Source organism: Poecilia mexicana, unplaced genomic scaffold, assembly GCF_051168715.1.
Source record: "Poecilia mexicana isolate PSO_F unplaced genomic scaffold, ASM5116871v1 scaffold_20, whole genome shotgun sequence".
NCBI lineage: Eukaryota > Metazoa > Chordata > Actinopteri > Cyprinodontiformes > Poeciliidae > Poecilia > Poecilia mexicana.
In genome coordinates, this window is record NW_028263389.1 from 13,424,216 (window position 1) to 13,446,058 (window position 21,843).

General features: G+C 37.3%; 1 long non-coding RNA gene across 1 annotated transcript; it reads right to left on the reverse strand.

Moving 5' to 3' along the window:
• Positions 1–4,002: 4,002 nt before the first annotated feature.
• Positions 4,003–18,349, reverse strand: LOC148153403 (uncharacterized). Its single transcript, XR_015761694.1, has 5 exons — positions 18,260–18,349; positions 17,680–17,828; positions 15,417–15,495; positions 6,715–6,823; positions 4,003–6,175 (listed from the first exon to the last, which is right to left on the reverse strand). It is a non-coding gene; the product is annotated as an uncharacterized LOC148153403 (long non-coding RNA).
• Between the last annotated feature and the right edge of the window lie 3,494 nt (positions 18,350–21,843).

Here is a 21,843-nt window from a genome sequence, read left to right on the forward strand (position 1 = left end):
CGAAGTAAAAATACATGAATTCTTTATGACTAGCCATTTATATTTTGAGCCAAGACACTAATATTAGTCATAAGAAGTGCTGTGGTGATGAGGTACAGAGAGCAGCTTGGCTGATTTTGCACTGTGCAGAAAACATTCAGTGTTTTGGTGCTCAGTGGTTTTTTTGTCTAATGGGTGTTTGCATAGTGGTACTTGCTTTTTTTCCTACCCATAGTTATTCCGTTCTATGATATATTATTTGCATTTGATTTTGACAAAATGTGTTACTAACACACTGAAGAAGTGCTTCCCTGTTATTATTAAGGCTACATATTTTAATTGAGGGCCAAAACTGGGAGTTGCAGTAGCTTTTAATTCTCTTTCTGCATTTTTTTTGGACAGGACTGTAAGGCATGCAAATGCTTTATAAATTTAGCACACAGAAATGGGATTATCCTGCAATTCTTTATAACCAGAATGACTATTAGGTCAAAAACTGAATTGTAATTGGGAACACAACCTTTAAGACAGATTTTTGACTGAAGCTCTTGCCTATGAGACACAATTGGACTTTTAGAAAAATATGAGAAGCAAGTTGTGACTTTTAGCCCTTGGAGGAAAGATTTCTCCAAATCTGACAACATTTTAAATAAAAGGTTTTCTGTGACAGAGGGGTTTGAGTACTAATATGATACGTGGAGGGTTTTTTTTTTTTGAAGGGATAAGGCTTACAGTGGTTTGATGAAGGAGGACAACATCTGAACCTTGGTAGGCTCAGCCTTAAATGCAAAATGAACACACCCTCATGGTGGCCTTCTTCTGGCCAGGCAAAATGTTTGAGATCAGGTGCCATATTATATTGTGATCAATGAGATCATGGATAGAAAGGGTTGAGCTTCCTCAATCGAGCAGCTGAGGTTTGAGTAGAAACAGAGTAAAGAGCTCCAGAAGCTGAAACGGCTGCTGGACGCCTCTCTTTGAAGGTTTTTCAATAATGTTATAATAATAATAATAATAATAATTGCTCTTGGGGGACGTAAAATGCCAATTGGTTACCTCATTGCCTAACGGTGGAAGAATTGTCTCGCTGATCTGAAGTTGAGCTGTGTAACGAGCTCAAGTTGTAAAAAACATTACTTGTCATTGGACTTGATGTCCATAACAAAATAATGCACCACCTTTTGATCAAGGTGCTTTAAAAGTGTGCTTGGTAGTAGGCCACTTTGGGCAAAAGGTCAATGATCAATTTTGTAATTGTCTCATTATTAGCCATTAGCTCTGCAATGTTACATCTTGGGCATGGAAAACATGGGGGGAATGTGGAAAAGGCTATTGAAAGAGACGTTTAGTTGGTAAAAAGAAAGTTCTAGAGAAAACATTTGGCGACTCATAAAGTGGATCATCTCTCACAGAGAAATCTTGAATTGGCTTTACTATGCAATTTAATACAATTCAATGCAGTTTATTTATACAGTGGCAGTTAACAAATAATGTCATCTTGAAGCATTTTACAAAAGAAGATAATTTAATTAGAAATAAAATCCAGTTAATGCTAGTTATTAAACAGCAGATGCAGCCCACTTTATTTAACATAGTCAAGTATATTTACGATTTCAACTGAGCAACTGCTCTCTCACACACAGTGTGACATCACCTCTGGTCGTATTTAAAAATAATTTACACAGTGGCAATAAGGTTTACTTTAAGTTTCTTCTTATCGCACTTAGGTATATATTACAGTCAGTATTACAAGGTGAGTGCCACCCAAATGCTTCCAACTAGCCAGTTTGTTGAAATTGCAAAGTTAAAATTTCAAAAAATGTATTTAACTATCTTTATTTAAGTTTTGTTAATCAAGTTATTTGTACAATACCAAATAATATTCATATTCCATAGGCTTTAATTGTTTTTATCATGAAGCAATGAGATATTTTGTAGGTTGGTGGAAAAAAAAGAGAAAAAAACTGTTTTTGACTCTAATTATTTATGTCTCCAGAGGTAAACGTTAGAGGTTAAAGGTAAATGTACCTATCTTGTTGAGGTCAGGCTGTGTTTTCCCACAGGGAGAGCCCTGGTGTCACACACAGAAGCGAGGTCAGATGGAGCACGACAGCAGACTCAAATCACATGGGCAACATGAAGTGGGTTTCAAGAAATGACTTGTCAGTTCAATATGACATAAAAAAAAGCCTTTGTATCCTTTGAATGATGTAGAATTATCAAATTTTTTCAGGGACATTGACTTTGATGCTGATGTTGAATTCCCTCTGCAGTCGCTCTCTCTTTCTCTGAGCCGCCAGCTGCATGCATGGCTGAGCTGCGAAAAAAAGGCAATGTCCCATGATGATCGGACGACAATCCACCGGTTTGTCAAAACCTGGCAGAATCTCTGGCTCTGGCAATAGCACCTTGTTAGATTGAGGTGCTCAATCAGGGGAGTGCTGGAGTGCCCGGCCAGGTTTGAGAGTGGTGATTACCGGGGCACGGCTGTCCAAAGCTAGTGAAATGCTCCACCTCTCCACAGGAGGCCCTCTGACATTCAAGCCTGCATTTTCTGAATCAGTCTTGAGTGATTAGGGCAGCGACAGGCAAAAGGACAGATCAAACAATTATTCCTCCTCACCCTCCTCTCTATCCTTTTGACATGTGACAGAGCAGGAAGAGTGCAGCTCAGAATATCTACAGTGTTCAGTCAGGCTTACTATAAAAGCATATTCAGGTGCCTCGTTTTATTTTTGATAAATATACGACTTTTTTTTCCTTTCTACATTTTACACAAATGTAAACTGAAATTTTCCGCGTCGCGTCAAATTTCAACTACAAACTCCAACGTGTTTTTATTGGGATGTGACAGATAAACACAAAATAGCACCTCATTGTTAAGCGGAAGGAACTGTACATGATGTAATTCTTTTGTACAAATTAAAATCTAAAAAACGGTGTGCTTATTGGGTGAGATAAAAAAAAAATATTACGAAGTAGTACATTTGGCTGAAAACTAATTTTGCATGGTAAATGTTACATTAAATTGCAAATTCGTGACGCGTCTTCAAAACAAAATGCTCTCCATTCAGTCTGAGCTTGAACTAGGCCATCTCCACATGTGTGAAGCTGGTAGAGACAAAATTTGATTCTACAAAGTGAAAAGTGAAGGTAAATACAAATGCATGACATTTTTCTTAAGTTTGTGCTTGTACCGAGACAACGTGTAAAAACTATTTTTGAGTAATGGTGCTTTGTATATTGGAAATTTGGAAGAAAGAGAGAGAAAAAAAAAGCTTAACCTTGCTTTCTGAGAAATAATTTGAAAGTAGTTTCACAGAAAATTTCTTACTGCACTGCTCTTTGTTCCTCCTGTCATTACAGCACCGGGGACACAGCAAAAATGAGTCAGAATGAACATCGGGGAGGCAGTACAGTATGTTTCAGAGCACAAGAGGGCAGTGTAAAATCTCTCTGACACTCATCCATCCATTCTCCCCAACTAACTCACCTCCCACCTGAAACAACAGCCATAAAACCTGTTGTAGGCTGTCAATCTCCAGTGGCTGTTTTCTCCCATAAAGCACAGATCTGATTACACAGAAAATACTGGATGACAGTCAGGAGGCAAGCGGGTTGTTGAGGGTGACAGTCTTCTGGAACCCTTGAGTGGGTGAGGGGAGCTTCACAGGGTAGAGGACTGTCCATCTGAACAAATGTGCTTTCAGGCATAATAACAATCACAGTTAGTGTACCTTGTATGGGGCTGGTCACATCATGTTCTGTGGGGGTTTTGCTGCAGGAGGGACTGGTGCACTTAATGCAATAGATGACATAACAAGAAAAGAACATTATGTGGCAATACTGAAGAACATCTGGAGAAATCAGTCAGGAAGTGAAAACTTGGACACAAATTAGTCTTTACAATTGATCTAATCATGCTGCCAAAGTAGGTGCCATGCTGCAGTAGATAACTTTTATAATATATATATATATATATATATATATATATATATATATATATATATATGTATTATTTTTTTAACATGACAGTATATTATGAAACAGATGATCTGTGGAAAAAAAAAAAAAAAAGTAGAGCTCCTCTGCGCCCCCCTGAGGTCCTACTGCCATCTGTAGAAATACATCATTCTATCAGAAACAACCAGTCAGGGGGAGGGTCCCCTGTCAATCACCATCATGTATGCACTACACACGCCCTCCTCTAAGCTCTCTGCAAAACTCCAGCTGTTTTCCCACAATGGGGCTGGCCATGAATAAACAGGCTAGTTAGCATGGCACCAATGACAGCAAATAAACAGTTTTCCTCTAAAGTTAAATTGTTTCTCTGCTATTAGCACAGCTGCATTGCATACACAAACATGATTGACAGTGCTAAAACCTTTCCTCCTAGCTCTGACTGGTTATTTCTGATTGGGAGTGGTGTGTTTCTGCACATGGCAGTAGGACCACACAGACGAGGCACATCTCTTTTTTTTTTTACACAGATTACCTCTCATACAATTTTGTCACAAAATAGTGACAGTTTTAATAGATATGTAAAAAACTTTTTTTTTTATTAAAGTTACACACCTCATCTTTAATGACAATGGCTGCATGTGACAACTTTGGCAGAGCTAAAATGGTACGACTGTGAGCAGCATGTGAAAAGATACCCAAAGCATTAGACCCAACTCCAATGCTAAGGAAACTAACTAAATGAAGCAATGTTGGACACAAATTTACTCTACATTTTGACTGTGTCATTGTGTGTCTTTGCAGTTTTGTTCAAAAACGTGGAGACTTCAGAAGTGTTCCAGCTCCATAAAAGCCGAGGGATTAAACCTTGGTTTTTCTTCTCCTCTTTTCGTTTTTATCCTTTAATTAATATGACCGAGGGGAGGGTGACAGCACCTGAAAAGTGGACACAGCCGCCAGTACCCTGCTGCGGCCAGAGAGCACGCCACTACCCACAATGCACCACAGGCCGATTCCATCAAAGACACAATGCCACACTCACCGCATGTTCCTGCTCAATAGGCTTAAGGCTATCTTCCCGTCTCTTTGTTTGCTTCACAATTAATTCATCTTTCTGGTTTTGAGAACCAAAACTAACAAATGCAGCAGACGTGTGTTTGTCCAAAGTGAAAAAAAGAAAGGATTTACTGTCTTGTTGTGCTTTTCAAAAATAAAAAATAAAATAGGGAAAAATTGTTGATGTGTTTTGTGGCCTTTCGACTCGTGTGTTAATTTTCACTTGCCCAAGTGGCAAATGATGGTTCTTTTGAAGCCTGATCAGCTGTTATTGTCCTTTCCTCAAGTGAATTCCAGTGTCTGGACTGAACTTTTTCCTCCCTCCCCCCCCACTATATACAACTTCTATTTCTCCAGGCCATTTGCTGCAAACATAAATGAATGTATTTAGATTCCAAATTGAACAAATAATCTCCCCGCTTCTTGACACATGCTGTTTCAAATTGGACATTTTCTTCTCCAGTTATCTCATGCCAGATACAGGTGGAAGGTTACGCTGCCGACAGCCGGGACGCTGATTTGAAACTGCCAGCAGTTGTTCTGGAGTATTCTCCTGGTTTGCTTTGAAGTCTACACCCCACAGAGCGTCCTATACGGAGAGCAACGGCTGTATTTACATCCCGTGAGAGAATAGGTCTCACTAATATGTTTTTTTTTTGTTTTTGTTTTGGAGGGTATCTCAAAATGTGATTATAGGTGCTCTTTTTTTTTTTATTTGGTTAAAAATCAACATATGCATCCTCAAATATTTGTACAGCAAAAAAGCACCTGGATCACAGTCACAGAGTCCAAACCAATGCAGCTCTCACAATTCTCACAGTCTATTGATTCTCTCTCTGAAATTTATGTTGCTTTCCAGGGGAGACCCCCTGCTGCGGCCCTCGCTGCTCCCCCCCCGGCAGGAGGGTCACTGTGACACAAGAGCGTTGGGCCAGATGCCGAGTGATCCCAACTGATACACCTTTCGCTTCCAAGAGTCACATTCATCGCAACTGCAGGACAATCAGAGAGGACCTCAATGAAATACCACACACCAAACCTGAATTACCAGCAGAGCTCACTCTGCTGTTTGATTTTTTTTTTCTTCTTCTTCTTCTTCTTTTTTCTATCAACTGCAAGTGTAAATCTCCGGAGCAAATGCTTTGAGAAAACGATTGAGGATGATGAAGAGGTGGGAAAACTGAAAGAAAGAGAGAGGACAAAAAAAAAACACAAGATGAGAACAAAACAACCCAGTTGGTGCACCTTTGCCACTGCAAGTGAGTGAAGTCACCCTGTGTTTTTGTGAGGGTGCGTGTGAACAAAATGCGCTTTGAAGTGCGGGTACAGCACTGTACTGTGGCATCACTACGGCCACTACTAAGCCCCCGCAAAAATGTGCCGGGCGATTATAGAAAATGCTATAGAATCCAGTCATAAATCAACTAAACTTTCATGCAAATAGCCCTTTCTATGAAGCATTTATGCACTGTGTGTACAGCGGCATCAATGGTGCGTAAAAGGAACATTTTGCGTCTTAAAAAGAGAAGTCACTGAGACATCACAGCACAGACACACACTGAACCTTCAAGGTCAAAGCCTACAAAATAATAAAACACCGAGTCGAAGAAAGAGACACACACACACACACACATATACACAAACACGCAATTGGGAGGTAAGACAAAACTAGAGAGTCGTTAAGGCTTTTATCTTCTGGTTTGAAGGAGAAAGATCCACCTGACATCCCAGAGGGCGCTGATCAATCACGGCCTGACTGGTTCAAACTGTTTGTGCTGGATTCCACATTTATCACCATCCGATGGAGCTCCGTGTCCGTCTACAACGCCTGAAAAAAAAGAGGGAGCACTTTCAATTAGGGCATGGTAAAATAGATTCACTTCTTGATTTATAGTGCACGACTAATTACACAAGGCACAAGGCCTTTTTTTTTTTTCCTTCAAAATGCAGATGGAGCTGAGACTTACCCTCGTACCTAAGGATCTTATTGTGCTATGGTAAAAAAAAAAAAAAAAGAGAGAAAAGGTTCTTTATGTCACAACAAATGTAAGAGACGCTTTGATGTTTTGAAACAAAAAATACTTTTAACTGATGATGAGAAAACATGATTCATTTGAGGCTTCAGAGAAACCAACAAAATGGCATGTCAAAAAAAACAAAAAACAAAGTTAGAATAGTGGATCTTTAATGGTGATTTCATGCAAAATTGTAGATGATATTTGTATTATTATTATTATGGTAGTGTGCTTAAGCTATGCTGAATAACATTAGGGATAGAAAACTAATCAGTCCCTTGATCTATCAAAAGTCAGTATACAGTGCAATTTATTTACCTCTTTATTAGGGAATCTATATATTTAGAATTTATTTACAATCAAAAATAAATCATTCCTTTTCAGCTAAGATTATAATAAGAGCCAATCAGGGCTAGTAATCAAAAATTACATCTAATAATTAACTACTATAGGTTTTAAATGCTACACTGAAGAAAAGAAACACAAACCCAAAGACTAACTTTGATTCTAATCTCTAATCTAAAGAGAGGAGGGGAAGGAAAAGGACCAATGTCTTTAACTGAGGTCCATGAGCCTTCTGCATCATGAGGGAAATAAAAAGTTGCAAATCTTTAAACCCCATTGTTTCATGGAGCATTTACAGATTCTTGTAAATGTTGCACAGCTTTATTTAGGGAGTGCCCCAGTGAAATGAGTAACTGTGTCTTCAGCATGTAGAGGAATTTTGGCTACAGGTAGCCTGGCCATTGACTTCCTGTGGAATTCCACTTTAAAAAAAAATTCTCCCTCCCAGCAGAGACTGGGCTTTCTCCCCTTGACTGTCTCCGGTCGATTTTTGACCGGTCCAATCAGTGAACAGAAGGAGACAATGGTTTATTGTCTGCGCTGTTTTAGAATTGTAGTCCGCCTGCAGTTTTAGCAATGGCAGCGGAGGAAATGAACAAAGTCGTTCAGTCCGTACTGGCCGTGCTTCCAAAAATGGAAACCTTATTTAGGTCGGCACTTCTCTCTTTGGAAGATGGTTGCTTACAGCGCAGGCAATTTAAGGTAAGCTTCATAGCATCATACTGCCACATTACCCATTACCCATTGTTATGGGCAAAAGTTAGCAATAGACTAAATTTAAAACCTCAACACAGTCCACACTTACAGGAAAGCAGCAATCGTTTCTCAACAGCCGAGAGCCCAGACCCTCTGTGTACTACACAGGGCTGGTTTTTACCAGGCTAGGTTACTGGTAATCACTGTCAAAAATAACTATTGAGTTATGTTATCTAAAATCAACTGACAACTGTTCAATTAGTTGCACTGAATCGAGTCTTTTCAGTAGATGTTTGTGATCTCGTGAATCTTTGACTACATTTAAAAAATAACAGAACTGTCTAATGAGTTGATGTTATCATTTGTAACCAGTGCTACTACTGTAACTGTGCTATAGCCTGATGTAAAGCCTGACGGAGCAAAAAATATTATTTATCAGAAACTGTATGATTATGTCATTTCTTTAAGTGGAGACGCTAGCACTCCCCTTCAAGGGGAACATAAGAAAGGCTTTACAATAGGTACAATCTACAGGCAGATCACCAGGGCACATTGGAGTTCATGAATATCATTAAATGGGATCTGTTTTTGTATTACACGGGGATTACATCTAACCCTGGAATGTAGCCTGATTGTGAGTGCATATAAAAAATGTAAGAGCACAACTAAGTAATCACCATGTTAAACCATCCCAGTTGGTCCTTTATGTAGACAAGATATTGATGGGATGGTGATAAAGATTGAGCCTTTCTTTCTCTCTCCCTGCATATAGCACATACAGTCAGTTCCTTCTGGCAGCTGCAGGATCTAAAGCTTGCCATAGGTAATGAGAGAAAATATTCTGCGGATTGATGAGACTAAAGTCTAATCTTTTGGGAGGTGTGCATTTCTTTCCATTTGATATAAAAAGCATGTCAGAAAAATATATAATCAGAGTATTATCTGCCACATAGCAGAGGTAGCCGGCTAATATGAACCATTTCGGTAAGATAAAAATAAAATAAAAAAAATCAACAGAAGTAAAACCTCATGGCACTATATGCCATTATTGTCTGTATAAAACAGCTTGCTGTAACATCCTGTTATTAGTTTTTATTGCTATTTTATCATGAAACAAAGTGATTAAATGGATCTAATGGTGAAAAATTAGAGTACTGAATGGATAGTGACACATTCTTTCTTGCTAGATTTGTCTTGTGTAATGTAGAAGAGTTCTCTCATTACAGACACTTTTATTTTATGTTCTAATCTATAAAATGAAGAGGGGACACACTTAATAACAAAAATATTAAAAGCAGTACCTAATGTGTTACCATAGTAGCATCTAATGATAGCGTCTCTCTTTTTAAATTCATAACTGATGTGAGTGTTTGAAGTTGCAAAATGTTTTTGAGTTGAATATTTACACCAACAAAACTGTTGTGCTAAGATAATCGTTGTGATTTCACAAAAAACTGAGGATATTTTTCGAGTGAAATATTTGTACAGTGCCAGTTTTTTCAAATTCACTACCGCTTTTGTGTCAACAACTTGCAAAGTGATGCAGACATTTTTTAAAGTTAAACAGTCAGAGAGTTTAGCTGCCTTTTCATTCACAGATTTGGAAAAAAAACGGCATTAAGAGACATTATTGATAAGTGAAAGAGTACTGGCTCCTGCTAATTCCAAACTACATGTGTCGACTGATCAATATTGGGTGCCTACAAAAAAGCTAGTAGTGACACCTCTTTATATTTTTTTCACCCTGACAGAATGTTTTATTAATCAAAATTAAGTGCTGTAATCAAAAAAATAAATACAGAATACAAAATTAAGTACAATACTAAAAAAAAAAAGCTACCTTTACAAGAATCATTTTATAACCCTCCAAGTTATTGATCCATTTTCAGTCTAGTTTCATTCAATAAAAGTAAGACTGGTGCCCCGGCATCTATAACAAAGTCAGATATCTCAAGCCACTGGATCCGTGCTAAGGGAAGGTGCCAGAAGCTTGGTGTAAAGTTGGAAATTTAGACACTTTTTTCTCTGGTAAACCTAAAAGGGTTTCACACTCTCACTTAAAACAGTCGACACCCCCTATTAGGTGTCAGATCTCACATGTGAGATGAGACTATGATGTTGGTTTGAGGGGAAAAGTCTGTCCCCAGGGACAAATGATGAGAATTTTTGAAACCACATTCTTGGCAGACTTAAGCCACCACAAAAATGATTATGATAAATATACTAATAATAATGTACAAAAGCCAACATGAGACTTTTAGAAAAAAAGATTTATATGAATAATTTTAATGTAGTTGTTTTGCCAGACCAGAATGCCAAATTATGCTGAAGCTTATAATTCTAAATACCATAAAAATAGCCCTGGTGATTGCTAAAAGAGTTTTTTTTTTTTTTTGAGTTTTCTACAACAATTTTTCATAACTGAAATGTCTCATTTTAATTACACAGATTTATTTAATTTAGCTTTTTAGGCTACTTGTTATGTTTGATTTGATTTGTTTTTTCAAAGGATTTGAAGTTGCAGTAAAAAGAGCTTAGACTTAAAAAAAAAAAAACTGCTCTGACACTGACAAGAGGTTCCACTCTGATTAAATTTGAGAGCTGCTGATCAACCTCCAGTTAAGGCCAACCGATCAGGACCGAGGTGTCAGCACAGAGCTTAGCTGGAGGCATGAATGCCACACTCCTTTTTTAAACGAGATGAAAGAATGTTCCGCTTGATATGTACACCTCCTAAACACTTTGACGGAGGCGATCGACCAATCCCTCCCCCAAAGACGAGCGGTGACAACAGATGATCTACTCAGGTAAGCACCATCTTGCTTTTCAAAGTGCTTTGCACTGCAACTCATCATAAGAGGTTGATTTCAAAGTCATTGCAAGTCTGCAGCGCGACAGATTTCCTGCCCATGTGGATATGTGACGAAGTCACGCATGTCTTGGAGGCACAGGTGATAATAGGGCCTTAATCGCCCTGCTGGTTCTGCTTGTCCCTCTCAATGTCACATATCCGGATGAATGCAGTAAAAATCAGTCCTTAGCTGGAATAATGCCACTTTATCTGCTTTTGTCAGACCAAGGTCTTGGTCACGAGAAGTGGGTGAAAGATGAAAGGTGTGCATGATTTGTGGAATTTTTTAAAGCCACTGTGCTGTATAATCACCGGGTTAATACTATTTGGATGGTACAAGTTTGAAACTCAAGGATTAAAAATAAAGCTGAAATGCATATTTTTGCATGCAAGATGTAAAGGCTTTTTGAAATACAGGCGGCTCCTTAGCATTTTCGACACATGCAGGTGATCAGAGCTTAGGCGTGTAATGATTTCACCTCTTGGTCAATGCGCTTTGTTGAGCAATAACTCTGTTGGAAAGAGGACATTAAAACTTTGCTGATGTTTAACCAAATGATTAAATGCACTGGCCATACTTTTCTGCAAAACTAATTTTAAATCTACTACTTTACATTTGGTGACATTACAAAAGGCATCAGGTGACCTCTTGTGACATCTTTGGTCAAATCCCCCCTTCAACTGTGTTTTCCTGTATTCTACACGGTTTGGAGGAACACTGATGGCTATCATGTACTTTCTTTGTGAAGAAGGACATGGCAGCCTGGAATATTCAGATTTAAAGATCTTCAGTGATATTTTAAAGCAAAGTTTAAAAGAACATGACCTGGTCAGTTTGTTGAATTTTAAATTTTCATGTTTCCATGATGTTTCGTGCTGCACATGTCATATATGTTTACAAGTATGTTTTTTACAAGTTTAAAGCCAAGTGACTGGATATAACATTTTCACAGCAAATGTATACCATCTAGTTTGCCTGAAACCATGCTACTGTCCCAGGTTATCAATTCAACTCATTATCCTTTAACTTATTTTACAAAGGAACATCTCTATTGTATTGTGAACATACTTTATATTTTTTGCACCACAATTTCAAAGGCAAACAACAGAAAAACGCAATTCTTCCAGCAGGATTGTCTGATAAAGAAGGCTCTCGGCCACTCTACCTCCTCTTACCCCTGACTCTGCTCCCCATACCTCATTGAGCTTTGCCAAACCGGCCCCCCTGCTGCGCGATACCATCTCATTTGTCATGTATCAAATGCAAACTTCAATGTATTGCCCTCACATATGCTGTGGAAGCAAAGAATATGATGGCCTGGCTGCTGTCCAATCCTCAGCTGAATAAACACAAGGGCCATTTGCAGGTTGGCAGACGCCAAGATGTTTGTCTTTCAAGGCAATCTTCCACCATCTCTCCCCTCCAGTTTGCCCCACTGTCAACTCAAACACAAAGGTGGATAGTCGATGAAAACTAAGCGCTGAACAAGTCACTGTGCTGCTCATAGGCTGACATAAATTGTTGTGACAGGCGGAGAAACATGAAATAATGTGTAAGATAATAAATCAAACGGAACAAGAGGCTAACTGTGCAGAGGTGCTGCATTGTGCTTGACACAATGGCACCACTGATGTTGGGAAAGACATGGATAGAACCTGTGGGGTCTGGACTTTGCTGGGTTTGAAGTTTATTTGCTGGAGGGTAGTGTTGTTAAGTCGCAAGACCAAAAATGATTTAAGTGTAACAACACACGCACACTCAAATTCAAAAATAATATTAGTTGTGGAGTTATTTAACCAATTACAAAGGACCCCTGCCAATCTGCAGTTCAGCGTCTGCCAATTCACCTATTCACAGATTTTCCTATGAAACTTAACTCCAAATGGGTTGCAGAAGGTTTGGCTATTCATAAATGTTTTTCATGAGTGTATGTAAAATATTCTGAAGAAAATGCATATTGGAAGTTTGAAAAAAGAAGCAGAATGGCACAGGGCATCCTATTTGCTGGTATTTACAAAGGGAGCAATCCAGGAGCGACATTAATTTACCCCACTGCTGATTGACTGAACCCTCAAGAGTGGACATAAGGAAGGCCATAGATGTTAGATACGGTTGTAGTGCCAAGACAGTTTCCACCGCATACTAAGGAATATTAAGATATATTTGATTTTCAAATCATTAAAATGGGCAGCAATAAGAGTTTTTGAAGAGTCTCAAGTATTTGCGAATTTCAGCTGGTCGCAGTCCCTATCCTCCAGTAATACCAGAGGTCCACGCCATGGAAAATTTAAAAACAACAAATTAAAAACTGTGGAAGCTCCAAGTGTGTTCCACTAAAGGAACATCCATAAGCTGTTGTGATAGATTTATGTTTTTGGTCAGCATAAGGAGATGCATAGAGGTGAATCAAGTAAACACCAGGTGCAAAACAATATGATTTTTGTTTTTCAGAGCATTTGGATCTTTACAGTGGTGAGTGTAAAGACATTAATTTTGGCCAAAACATATTTTGAGATAAACATATGATAAACATCATTTCCATATAGAAAGTTCAGATATATTTTACATTTTCATTATATTTTTAAAAATAATTTGTAATGACTAAGATTGGCTCCTGTAAGTATGTTTATTTTTTTTAATTCAGAGATTGACCTGCAAAATTTCTGAATTTCTATTCTAAAGGCAGAAAGAGAATATTCATGCAAAAGTGTTCATTTCTAATAATTAGCAACAGTTTTTTAACATATATTTTTGACAGAACTTTATTAGTAGGGTTACTTGAGACATTCAGTCATTCAGAAAATGTAATTTGACTTTATCATATTCTTAAAAAAAAATATTAGTTATACATAATATGGCCTTAGTCTCTTTTTTTGACAAAATTGTTTTCTTTATTTTATTTTTTTCTTGATATGTGGCAAAAAAATTACTTAGGTCTTTATTTTAGGAAGGTGATGATATGGAAGACAGGTTCATTATATTCCAACATATAAAATAAATACATATACAATGCGTTCATAAAAACTGTGTATGTCATTCGGTATGTCACTCTACTTGAAAAATAAACCCTATTGTATGAATTCAAAAAAGCAAAAAGTTGAGGGGAAAAATCTACCAACTGGAAAACTGATCAGACGAAACAAAAAGCTACTACTTCATGTATTCATGACCACGCTCTTGTTTGGAGGTGGCCTTTTTTACAAAACACAAAAGCAAGCAGGTTCTGCTGTTTCTGTCGATTTAAACAAATAACGATGCAACAAAAGTGCTTCCAGTGAATGGGAAATACACTGCTGAACTACCAGTGGAGCGCCACAATAGTTAGCCATGCATCACAACAGCCAGGACAGGCTCAATATTAACATTTCCTTTGACACGTGGCAAAAAGGTTTTTTTTTTAACCCACCGAGGTTGAATAGGAATCAGTGAATAATAAGAAATTAAAAGCTACAGAGGACACAGGGGAAGAGTGAGGGAGAAAGCCAAATCCTTGCCCCGGGGCTTAATGTTAGAACACAATGGCCGCTGAAGCAGCAAAGGAGTTGACGTTTCTTATTCGCCCCCTCCTCCTAGAGCCACCTGCATTACAATTAACCTCATGGCAACCTTGAGGTCTCTGATTAGTGATGGCCTATTGTCTCGAACCCATTAATGCTCGGCCCCCAGTCTGCCCTCAGCACACTTGCATCAACAAATCAAACCTGGTTTCCGGCATGGGCTCTTACTGCAGGGAGCTGGCCTCTAATGCGGGACAACTAGCTAAGAGATGGGAGCCGAGGGGGCCTGCAGGGAACAGCTGTAAGCACCTGTGACCTCAGGTAAAAGTTGTAAGAAGAAATGTATAAAGTATACTTAAAAGTAAATCAGCATAACAAGATTTAGCCCCACACAGATTTCTTTTGTTTGTGTCCCACTTTAATGTTCCGTATTATATTTTTGTTCTTATTAAGCACTTTTTTGAATTATGTTTTCCCTTGTTTAAAGGGCCGCAGCTATCCAACCCAATGTACCGTTGTGAAAGAAAATAATAGATCCTGTTGTTAACTCATGTATTAACTGAGACTGGCCAAAATTTATAGAGAGCTAAGTTGATTCTACTAACCATACGCAGACATGGTCCCTGTAGAACAACAGAATTCCTTGTGACAACAAGAAGTAGACTAGAAAATTCAAGAACAAGTGATTAAACATTCACTGACAGCTGTTGATCTGGAAAGGGCTCCAAAAGTTATGAGGTTTTGGGACAGCAGCAACCTCAGTTATTCTCTTTATCTATGGATTTACAGTAAAATAATTGTGGCCAGAAGTAGCCAGGCTAGACAAACTGCATTTCTCTAAAACCTAATTGATGATAATCAAGACTTTTGAGAAAGTGTTTGTGGACTGATAAGACATAAATTTACTTTTTTTTTCGTAGAACTATATGCCCTGTTAATATTAAGAGTAAAGCATAGTGATGGTATAGTCAGTAAGTTTACAGCAGCTTCTCTGCTTCAGGATCTGGACGGGTTACCTTTAGTTCAATTGTCCTTAGCTGATGCAGCAAGATAATGATCCAAAGCACAGCAACCAGGCCACCTCTGCTTGCTTGACTGAAAACAAACCAAAACAAACAGTACAGTCCTGAATCTGACCGAGATGCTGAGACGTAATCTTAAACATGCTTTCACGCTGTCAAGTTATTGCAAACATTTGACGGCAGTCGTTGGCACCAAGGGTGCACGACTATTTGCTAGGCTTGGGGAGCATTTGCTTTTCATACAGGCTCAAATGTGTTTGGATTGATTTTACCTTGATAAATAGCAACATCATTTGAAAAGTAAACTTTTAATTTTCCTCAGGTTGTTTTGGGTTATTTTTGGAACGTTTGTTCAATTGTCTGAAACAGTGAAGCAAAACCTGAAGAAATCAGCATAGAGACAAATATTTTCACTCTGCACTGTACGCCGTTGTATATTTAATAGAATACTGAGAAATGACCTATTCAGTCTGAGGAATGCGTCGGTGACTCTCTGGAGAAGTGAAAGACTTAGAAGAGGGAGCATTCGAGGAATTAAAATCGTGCCAGATGTTGGGAGCCCCTCAAGGACTAAAGCGACACATTAAACATAATATCACCTCGTGCACTGGAGTGCAATCACTAGTTCTCTCCAGGGAGCTGTTACACTATGTGTTGCTGCCACAGTTTAAATCTCGAGAAGTAAAAAGTAATGCAGCACAGACGGGGGGTTGGCCCACTCAAAGAGGACACTTGGGAGCTGGAGCGGGGTCTGCCACTGTGGCGCAGACTGTGTTTCTATTTGTATTGGGTTAAAAAAGAATCAACAGAGTCAGTTGAAAGAATTCAGATTGAAATAATTTATAAAATACTTATATGCATAATTTTGTAGCAGAAATGATCAAAAATTGTGTAAAGACAAAACACGTTATTTACAATGAAATAAAAACAAACTGGAAAATCGATTCATGTGGCATAGTATCAAACAATATTTTGATATTTATGAATTAGAAAGCTTTTCAAGTTTTTTGATAAGTGCTAAATCTGAGATGTGTGATAAAACTGTTGGGTTAAAATTGAAGACTAAATTACAGCAATGTCATTTCTGTAATGAAATGAAATGACTGCAATTATTACACTCTAATTATTGTAAATACAAGATGTTTAATTTGAGTTTGATAATTAGCTGTGCTCTGAAGTAATACATTAATTTCATATCACAGGGTCTGAAATTGTGCGTTGGCATTAGGAGCTTAGCAGAGATAATTCACAGTGAAAGATGCCACACTCATTTTGTGTGTTTGTGTGAGTGTGTTGTAATGTGAGCATCTTCACTTTATGTCCCGCCTTAGAAAGTACTTAGTACATAGCCCATAAAGAAAAAAAAAAAAAAAAACTTTTTACAGCATCCAGGCAAATAAAAACATAGCCTTATAAGGAATACAAATAATTTAAACATGCACAAATAAAATTAAACAGAAAGTAGAAACTAATAAAATTGGTTCAAAAAAATTAAAAACGTGTTATATAATGAACACTAGTAAGTTATGGATATATTTATAAGTAGATCTTCAAATAAATGGCAGCAAATATTTGATGTAACCTGGGACATATTGGCGACTTGTTCAGAGTGTAGCCCTCCTCTCACCAAGAACTGCTGTTTTTTGAAAAAATAAGCAGCAGAAAGTTGTTGATTTTGCTTAAATGTCTCTTTGTTATACAGAGCTTATCTCTTATTTTATCATTGTAAACTTTCATCATCTGTTCATGGCTCTTCCACTGCATGAATTTGCTTTCATTACAGTGCTACAGGGCATTTGAGTTTCGCAGCCAGTTTGCTCCAGATAAAGATTTTAATTAAGTAGATTATGAAACCTCTTGGGTTTATTTATTTTAATTTTTGCTCCATTCTTATTCCCAGTAAGTAATAAGAAATAAGTAAAAAAAATAGTTGGAAAATTAAGTTTTCTAACTCTCATAAGTCATCAAAAGTGAAGCTTTGTGACACATTTACTCTCTACCACTCACATCTTCTTTTGCCAATAAGTTGCAGATGCTATCGAGTTTCTTTGGGCAGGTAAAAGGTCAACAAGAAGATAAATGGGTTTAATTTAGCACAATCCTTTATGCAATTTCATATTCATCGAGGTCCATTGGGATTCGAAATTGTAAACAAGAGATTCTCTCCTCCAGAAGCCAGGCAAGCCATTAAGCATTTAATTCAAGCAAGCCCAGGTGTGTCTCTCTCTGTCTAGCTAAGCAATAAAACAGTTCAGACCACTTATGCAGTGTCCAGTGTGCAGGTGGCAGGGAAGCTTCTGGGGCACACCTGCCAGCTGATTCACCCATTAGAGGACGTGCCACACCGTCTACAGGCCCCGTCCCATGAGGGAGCCCCTGACCACGCAGGTGCAGATGCAGATAAACCTGTGATGAATTACACCAAATTTAGCACTAGTTTCCTCAAAAACCTCTTTTGTGAGTTCAAATGATGGAACTGAATGTTTAGTTTCAATGCATTGGAGAAGGTTATGTTTATATGGGGGAGTAAGTATCTTCGAATGTAAGCAACATGGAAGAATGAAGTCAAATTAGGCAGTTTTCTGCTCTCCTTGTGTGTTTATTAACACAATTTAGCAGTAAGCCTAACTCCAATAGGATGAATGCTTGAGTCAGGATGCAGGTTCTTTACTTCCGCTTTATTCTGGTGACCCAAGTACTCGTGTAACATGGAGTAAACTAACATAAATAAAATAGCTGCATTCATTCTGACTAGAAAAGAATTAAAACAAAGAACACATTCTTAACAAATAAGATATAAAATAAAATCTACTCTTGAATATTAAATGAAAACTTACAGACGGTGATGTCGATGGCTTAAACGAAAGGCTGACTGACATAATCACCTCCTCGTGTGACTGAGTAAAATAAAAGTAAACGAAAAGGCTGACTTCCTGTCCCATACCTACCTTAACCTTCAAAATAAAAGCCTTATTACTCTAATAAATTTAAACTACGAACCTATTTTACAATGAATTAAAGGGCAGAACAGGCAGAAAGATATAGATTGAAGATGTGAGTTTTGCAAAACAAACAAACAAACAAACAAAAATCATATTTCCTGATTTTTTTTTCATGTGCTGTGAAATTATTATCACAATCCGGAATGTAAATTGTTGGGGTTTCGATGTGATGGAGCAACACAAAGTAGTGCATTGTTGAAAAATGATGTCTGTTTAAAAGAAATAAAAATAAAAAGAGTTTTGACATATAAAATTCTAAAAAGTTGGTAGGTCAAAGTATTCACTCACCTTTGCCAAAACAGAAAATAGTGTAAAATTTAATCAACATGAATCTTCAGTAAAATCTTTATCAAAGAGAAGCAAACCTTGCAAATTATTGAAAGAAAATCCCAAAAAATTATTGCCAACAAATCAGCCGATCAGCGGGTCAATTTGACCCAGAACAGTATATGTGTTCAATTATAAAGATCACCCACTGAAAAACAAAATCAAAATGTTACATATATATATATATATATATATATATATATATTTTTTTTTTTTTTTTTTTTTTTTTTTACAAAAGATCAATTTCAAGGAAATTATTGTTTTTTTGTGTCTAGGTTTTCCACTTTTTATGTCGAAATTAATAAATTAGAAAGTTGTTGTCATTGATCCTTTATTTGTGAGAAATAAAAAAATAATAATTGCACAAATATTGATTGAAATGGTTAGTATTGCAGTTAATAATCAGATACAAAAATGTTTTGGAGGAATTTGTTTGGTTTCTGACACTACTGCATGATTAAACACTCCCCAGGTCAAACTGGCCCAACATTATTGCTGTACCTCAGAAACGAACAAAATAGGAGAGTTAATTGTTAAACTGCTTTGCTGTACAAAACAACTTTTTGGTTTAACCACTACTGACCATTTATTGTTTCTTTAGTATTTATTCTAACACATTTTTGATCTCTTATCCAGCAGAGAAAAACTGAAACAGCAAGGAAACAGCTACTTTTCTGTGTGCTCATCTCTTAGAATTCAAACTTTTTTTTTATATATAAGTTATCTTCATTTAATATCTTCAAATAAACTGTGGAAGACATTACTGACACTGAATAGCTAACGTGATTAAAACTCAATAATCCACTTCTCTTGTCCTCGGCATTGAAATGCAAGTAACTCCATTGTGCAAGCACATCCTGGTACGAAGAAAACCTCAGCTTACACCGGCTTCTCCAGGTTGTTGCTACAGAATGTTAAAGGAAAATTAAAAGATTTCGTTTAACTTTACCAATTAATTACAGAGCAGAAATTGGCTTGGTAAACAACAAATGAAATATACAAATTTTACAATTGCAGCAGTGGGTGGACAAATCATATCCATCTGCTCTTTTGGATGAATTCAAAACCCACTAAGCATTTTTAGTAAGCTGTAAATGTTGTCCTAAGGGGTTAATTTAAATAAAAGCATGATTATTATTATTTTTTTTAACATAGACAAGTTGCACTTTATTAATCGGTCTCCCAAAATAGTGATATTTTCTCAAATTCCATTGTATCACCTAGCAAACATGCCGCATTAAAGCTTTTTTTTTTCTTTTTCTTTTTAATGAAAACTTTACTAAGTCAAACTTTTTTGATGTAAAACAAAATAGTAATTTGTCAACAGCTGGTAATGAATAACATGAAAACTCATAAGCACCTGGGATGTTTACCCAGGAATATAAATAGTGGGTGCTCCATTAATATTTTTAAGGGAATGCTTAGGCATGGCATTATGTTCAACAAGATTTATCAGTGTGAGAAATTATTTCCCCGACCCCCCACGATTGCAATTCTTTATTCTTGCCACTGTCTAAACTGAATAATTGAATTAAAAAAGAATTATTATTTTCCCTTACACACAAACTGTAAGATAATCCAAAGTAAATTCAGACAAATGCTTATATACGTTCTTGTTATACTTTAGACACAGGTTATATAAATTTAGGGCAAGAAAAAAGGAGTTTGATTATTATGAATCCATGCAGAACTCTTCAGTCAGAAGTGGGGTATTTATTTGTGCAGAAGAACTCCCTGGAGTATTTTGTCATACTGTTGTATGTTAGCACAGCTAAATGAGCACTTCATTTTAATATAGGTATGTTAGTTTATTGGCTTCTGGTCATCTTACAAAACATAAACATATATATTATTGATGTCTTGGTGATTATATACACATTTTTCTTTTGCTTCATAGTTATTTATCACTAGCTAGTTTATATTAATATGTGCTTTCAATACTTTAAAATAGTGGTCAGTCAAATACATGGATGTTTATAGTTGCTCTTCTTAGCCAGGTATTCTCAACTAATCTCTAAAGACTTGTGGACAAAAATTTCAGAGTAAAGATGTTCAAAGAAGTAATCAAAAAAGTTTTAAAACCGCAACAGAAGCAAAAGGTGGTTCCAAGACCTATTGACTCAAAACTTAAACCAAACCACAATTTTCTAGTTTTATGCAGAAAAATTACTGATAATCATGCCTCCAGAATTCTGCATCATGTTTTGATCTGTCACATACAATAGACAAAATAAATAAGTCTACGCAATGCAGAAAAGTTAATGTGGTGTAAATACTTCCGCGAGGCAGTGCGGATACATGTAAGCAACAAACACATTGGGGTGTTTGGTGTTTTCCAGCTTGATTTTGGAAGAAATTCTGAGCAACGCAGTTATCCGATCAAACAATCAAAACAACTGTTTACCGCGCAACACAAGCCAACAGTTCTGCCTTGGTAAAATATGATACCAGGTGAAGCCACGAGCCTTGACAGGTCACCATTTCGGGGCCACTAATTTGGTCCCATTCTGGCAGCAGCAACTCCCAGCACAGCAGCAAGACAATTATATCCAGGTGCAAGGATTTGATTCAACAAATTCTAGGTGGATCATTTCTACATGAGCCAACCGCCCCCCCACCACCCCAACCCTCCGCTTTCATCACCCCCGCCCCTCCGCTGTGTTGTCTGTCTTCTGGGCCAGCTTTGAACAGATGCCCTTGAAAAATCCACAGCCCTCATGTGTGACTGAGGACCTTGACAAAAAAAAAAAAAAAAAAAATCTGAAGCACTTCCAGAAACTTGAATGTCATGAACCGCGTTGTATATTATAATAATTGGAGTGGCAGCAAGTGGAAACATTCCCCTGAATATTCCAGGAGATAATGGGACATGCTAATGAGCATGGAATCAAGCCAATCCAAGAAATGAGAGAGGAGGAGAAAGGGTGAAAGGTGCCCAAAAGAAAAAGGAAAAAGGATAAATTAAAGACAGTGATACGTTTGGGTGCACGGGCTGTGATCTATGTGTGCTCAGTGTTTTCGGAGAGCACAATAGCAGTATACAGTTCCTCCTGTCAAACTGTCGATGCACATTTGGGAGAAGTATAATTTAG